The sequence below is a fragment of the Hypanus sabinus genome, chromosome 1 (assembly GCF_030144855.1).
Source record: "Hypanus sabinus isolate sHypSab1 chromosome 1, sHypSab1.hap1, whole genome shotgun sequence".
Lineage (NCBI taxonomy): Eukaryota > Metazoa > Chordata > Chondrichthyes > Myliobatiformes > Dasyatidae > Hypanus > Hypanus sabinus.
In genome coordinates this window covers 84173793-84179857 of record NC_082706.1, presented here as the reverse complement: position 1 = coordinate 84179857, position 6065 = coordinate 84173793, and the positions used below count along the sequence as shown (strand labels likewise).

Genomic DNA, 6065 nt, shown 5'->3' with positions numbered 1-6065 from the left:
GCTAACAAACGAATTACTAAGCGAAAATATTATAAGTTAAATAACGGCCATAAAGGCAGCACACTTGCCTTGATCCCACTTAAGTATAGGAAACCTGGCATTAAGCTATGGGAAGAATAATGCCTTCTGCCTCAGCCATTTCAATCTGTGCTGGCTGAAGAGCTACACTGTGGCTTGTAAGTTTTCTTGTGGGGATGAAATTAGGGGCCAGTTGCTCAAGGAACATTATCTCCGTTGAATTCTGACACTACGACTGATTGAGAGTCTCTCGTTTTGGTCTTGGCCTCTATAGTGTATTTAATATTTCAGTAATATTTGAATAATTATAGATATATTATTTGATTCCATGTACTTACATCTACTATAGCCTCTGGACACATCTTCAGTGATGTTCCTGGAATCATCGGGTGTTTTGGGTCTTTCAACATCATACACCCTCCTCCAGGTGACCCAGCCGGGGCTGATCAGACCCCAGCTTGTGTCCAGATGGCTAGCTACACATGACTCCATGGCTTCCCTCTCTTGAGCAACAGCCATCTAGAGGCCCTCTCTGCTGCATCAGTGCTACTGCTGATGGCTCTCCTCTTCCCCTCTCCCTTGGTGCCCAAATTGCTGAAGGCTCTGGCTAAAGAACGGGCTGTGATTCACCTACAACCAACCTCCATTTGGAGACACCTCACTCTCCATCCAGCCTGCTGGCAGTTGCTGACCAGTCCTACGTACTTGGAGAGCTTCCTTTCAAAGGCCTCTTCCAAGCGATCTTCCCATGGGACTGTCAGCTCCAGCATCATCACCTGCTTCGTAGACTCAGACACAAGGACAATGTCTGGTTGCAGGGTGGTAGCTGCGATATTGTTGGGTAATTTCAGCTGCCGTTGGAGGTCCACCAACAGCTGCCAGTCCCTTGCAGAGGTCAGGATGCCTGCAGATGTTCTTTTGGTGGGTATTGGCTGCTCCCCAGCTCTGACAAAGGCAATGGTCTTCTTGGAGGGTCGGGACCACTTTGCCCACTGATGGCTGCAGCGATGGTCTTTAGGACTTGATCATGCCTCCATTGGTATCGTCCCTCACTAAGTGCCCTTGTGCAGCCACTGAGGATGTGCTCCAGGGTTCCTCACTTGGAACACAGTGGGCACGCAGATGACTCTGCCTTGCCCCATCTGTGCAGGTTTGATGGGCTTGGAAGCACATCATACACTGCCTGGAAGCAGTGTGGCTCGGCTTTCCAAAGCTCAGCCCAGGTCACTTTCCTCTCAACCGCATTCTCCCATTTTGTCCAAGCTCCATTCCCACCACCCTGAGGTCTCTTGTCTGCATTCCCACCACCCTGCGGACACTGCTTATCTCACCTCCTCCTGAACTAGGCGGCACCATTCCTTCCCTCTGATGGTGTCCATCTGGGGAGTTGGAAAGGGTCCTAGCCCAGCTCTACCTCCTGTGACCACTCCCACCGGCCTCCTGTGACGCAGCCTTTCCTCTGCTTCCTCAACAGCTTCCTCTGCCCTCCACTTCCTGCCAGTCCTCACTTGGATCCCTGCTCTAGCCACCTTCGGATCACTTGAGTCCCTGTACTGTACCACTCCTCTGGCTCTTGTTACCTTGAATTCCTCCTCCAGGGATTTAAAGGGCAGTTGCAGTTTATTGTGGTGTCCATAGAGTGCGATGCTGCTCAGGCTCCTTGGCAGCCCCAGCCACCTCCTGAGGTGCTTACTGACCCTCCTCCCTAAGGTTTCGACCGTCGAGATCGGAACTGCATAGACGAGGAGGGTCACAGGATTCTGGGAAGAACGCCATGCTGATACACCCAGGCTTTGAACTTCCCAGGTAGGCCAGACTTGTCCACAGCTTTCAGCCAGCCATCCAACTCGGTGCAGGTCACCTGAATGGATGCCGTGTCCCTCAGAGAGCTGTCAAAAACCGTACCTAAGCTCTTGACTGGCTTTTCTGTGATGGTTGGGATGGCTGTGCCTGCGATGCTGAACCAGAACTTGTTCTCCACCTTCCATTTCCTCGGCACCATTGATCCTGATTTGTCTGGTTTGAAACACATCGGACCCACTCCACCAGCTTTTCGAGCCCCTGCAGAATCCGCTGGCAGCCTGGAGCTGATTCTGTGGTGACTGTGAGGTCGTCCATGAATGCCCTGATGGGTGGTTGCCGTTGAGCGGAATTCATTCTGGGCCCTCTGCACTCTGTTTCAGCAGACTTGGTGAGCATGTTCATGGCTGGGGAGAACAGTGTCACTGAGATAGTGCACCCTGTGATGCCAGTCTCCACCTTGTGCCAGCTTGACATAATTGCTCCTGAAGAGACCCTCACCCTGAAGTTGCTGTAATAATCAGCGATAAGGTCTCTGATTCAGCTGGGACGTGATGTTTGGTCACTGTGAGCTGCAGCAGCTTGTGCGGAATGGAGCAATATGCATTTGCCAGGTCGAGCCAGAACACTGACAGGTTGCCCTTGTTCTCTCTGGCCTCCCTGATGAGCTGTGTCACCACACCGGTGTGCTCCAGACAGCCCGGCATCCCTGAAATACCACCCTTCTGGACTGATGTATCGATATAGGTGTTCTTTGCTTGGTAGGTGCGCAGCCGATTGGAAATAGCACTGAAGAAGATCTTTGCCTTGACACACAGCAGGGAGATGATGTGGAACTGGTCTATCTGGGTGGCATTTTCCTCTTTCGGGATCCATACCCCTTCAGCCACTCTCCACTGATCTGGGATCTTCCCCCTTCTCCAGAAGACTCACAGGATCTTCCACAGATGCAACAGGAGTTTGGGGCAGTTTTTGTACACTTTGTATGAGTTGCTGCTTGGTCCTGGAGCTGAGCGTGCCCTTGCTTTGAGGACAACCTCTCTGTCTTCCTTTAGCTGCAGCTCTGACATGTTGAACTGCACATCCGGTTCAGGGGGGTCTACCAGGATGTTGCACTCTCCCAACTCCAGCTCTCTTTCAGGATCATTCTTCAGATGTTGGTCTGTGTCTTCCTGCGAACAGGCCAGTTTCCCACTGCGCTTCTGCCCCAGCAACTCCTCGGTGAACTTGAAGGGGTTGGTGATAAAGGCAGCACATTTTCAGGCCCTATCTTGCTACTGCCTCTGATGTCACTCTGCCCGGCTGAGGACCCTGATCTTTTTTCGTCATATGAACATCAGCTGGGCCAAACCAATGAGCTCCTCTTCTCCTGCCTCCTTGGATTGGGACTTCAGCGCTTTCATCTCCTGCCTGATGTTGTGGATCCTCAAAGCTCCTTGGCTCTCTGAGTAAAGTGTTCTGGAGCCTTTCCTCTCCTCTTCTCCGAATCGTTCAGTTGCGATGCTGACAACAATTGTTGTTATGGCTTGAAACTTCCTATTGACATCTCTCTTTGCCGCTGCCTCCAGAATTTGTTTGACATCTCTGTCACACTGCTTCCACAGTGAAGTCATGTTAGCCTCAGGCCATTTGATCCGCCTCCTGTTAGACTTGATGTTAGAGGGATCAGATTGCAACACTTGGAGGTTCCTGGCACTGTGGGGTGACTCCGGGCCTGGCACCTCCTTCGTCTCACCAGGTTGGACACCTGCACTTTGTGCTGCTCCTGCTCCCGCCACACACTTCATCCTCGCGTGGTGGAAATTGAAGCTACAATCGTTCTTGCAGATTTTGCCACATGCACACTGCTTGCTCATAGTCGTTTGTTCATTGCCTGGGTCAGTTGCAGTCATGTCCGTCCAACTGGGGTGTTCATTCTCCTCCTCCCCCCTTCCGGGCATCCCTGGGGGTATCTTTCCATTCAATTCATCATAGCTTTTAGACAACAGACAATAGGTGCAGAAGTAGACCATTCGGCCCTTCGAGCCTGCACCACCATTTTGAGATAATCTGATCATCTACTACCAATACCCGGTTCCTGCCTTGTCCCCATATCCCTTGATTCCCCTATCCATAACATACCTATTTAGCTCCTTCTTGAAAGCATCCAGAGAACTGGCCTCCACTAGCTTCCGAGGCAGTGCATTCCAGACCCCCACAACTCTCTGGGAGAAGAAGTTTTTGCTTAATTCTGTCTTAAATGACCTACCCCTTATTCTCAAACCATGCCCTCTGGTACTGGACTCTCCCAGCATCTGGAACATATTTCCTGCCTCTATCTTGTCCAATCCCTTAATAATCTTATATGTTTCAATCAGATCCCCTCTCTATCTCCTTAACTCCAGTGTGTACAAGCCCAGTCTCTCTAACCTCTCTGCGTAAGACAGCCCAGACATCCCAGGAATTAGCTCTGTGATTATTCCTTTTTTTTTAATGCTATGCCATCTCTGACTTCCTTTGTCAACCACTGTGACCCCTTTCCCCACTTTGAATCCTTCCTTCTCCAGGGGTTGAACTGATTTTGCACCTTGTGCATTATTCCCAAGAATACCTGCCATTGCTGTTCCACTGTCTTTTCTGCTAGGCTATCCGTCCAGTCAACTTTGTCCAGCTCCTCCCTCATGGCTCCATAGTCTCCCCTGTTCGACTGCAACACTGACACCTCCGAGCTGCCCTTATCCTTCTCAAATTGCAGATAAAAACTTATCATATTATGTTCACTACCTCCTAATGGCTCCTTTACTTCAAGATAGCTTATCAAATCCTGTTCATTACATAACACTAAATCCAGAATAGATGTCCCTGGTCGGCCCTCATACAAACTGTTCCAAGAATGCATACCGTAGGCACTCTACAAACTCCCTATCCTGGGGTCTAGCACCAACCTGATTCTTGCAGTTCACCTTCATGTTGAAATCCCCCATAACTACTGCGACATTACCTTTGCCACATGCCAATGTTAACTCCCTATTCAACTTGCACCCAATATCCATGCTATTGTTTGGTGGCCTGTAGACAACACCCATTTGGGTCCTTTTGCCCTTACTGTTCCTCAGTTCTATCCACACAAACTCTACTTCTCCTGATCCTATGTCCCCCCTTTGCAAAGGAGTGAATCTCATTCCTCACCAACAGGACCACCCCACCCCCCTGCCCACATTTCTGTCCCTACGATAGCACGTATACCCTTGTACATTCATTTCCCAGGTCTGATCTCCCTGCAGCCATGTCTCCGTTATCCCAACAACATCATAGTTTCCCATTCGCACCTGATCTTCAAGCTCATCCACCTTATTTCTGACACTTAGTGTATTCAGATATAGAATTATTAGCCCATTTCTCCTCTCTCTGTTTGAATCTCTGCCTATTGTGCTTAATCCAGCTCCCTGAACTCCCATCGGGCTATACGCCCCTAGGATTTTGTCGTCCTTCCTAAATTTACTTATTCTTTCTGCACATTTAACTCCATGTTCCGTCAGACCATCCCTCTGTACATGTGTCCTCCTTATCACTTGTTCTGCCTCACCTTTCTCTACTACACACTTAATATTCCGGAACCGTGTAGTCCCCACCTGTCCTTTATTCTTCCTCTCGCTATCCTCTCTCACATTCTGGATCCCCGCCCCCTGCAAATTTAGTTTAAACCCCCCCCAAGAAGCACTAGCAAACTTCCCTGCAAGAATGTTAGTACCGCTCCAGTTCAGGTGTAAACCGTCCCTTTGGAACAGATCCCACCTTCCCTGGAACAAAGCCCAATTATCTAAAAACCTGAAGCCCTTCCTCTTGCACCATCCTCTCAGTCACATATTAATCTTTATAATCTTTCTGTTCCTTGCCTCACTCGCACGTGGCACAGGTAGCAATCCTGAGATTGTTACCCTTGAGGTCCTGCTCTTCAGCTTCGCTTCTAACTCCCTGAACTCCCTACGCAAGACCCCCTCACTCATCCTACCCACGTCATTGGTCCCTACATGGACCATAACATCTGGATTCTTGCCCTCCCTTTCGAGAATAACCTGCACCCGATCTGTTATGTCTCGGACCCTGGCACCAGGGAAGCAACATACCATCCGAGACTCCCGATCTTCTCCACAAAATCTCCTATCCGCCCCCCTGACTATGGAATCCCCTATCACTACTGCTCCCTTCTCTTCCCTCCTCCCCTTTCTAGTCGAGGGTCCAACCTCAGTGCCAGAGACAGGATCACT

At 50.0% G+C, this 6065-nt stretch overlaps 1 pseudogene; it reads right to left on the bottom strand.

Moving 5' to 3' along the window:
* Positions 1-494: 494 nt before the first annotated feature.
* On the bottom strand, positions 495-3710 carry LOC132402597 (uncharacterized; annotated as a pseudogene).
* Between the last annotated feature and the right edge of the window lie 2355 nt (positions 3711-6065).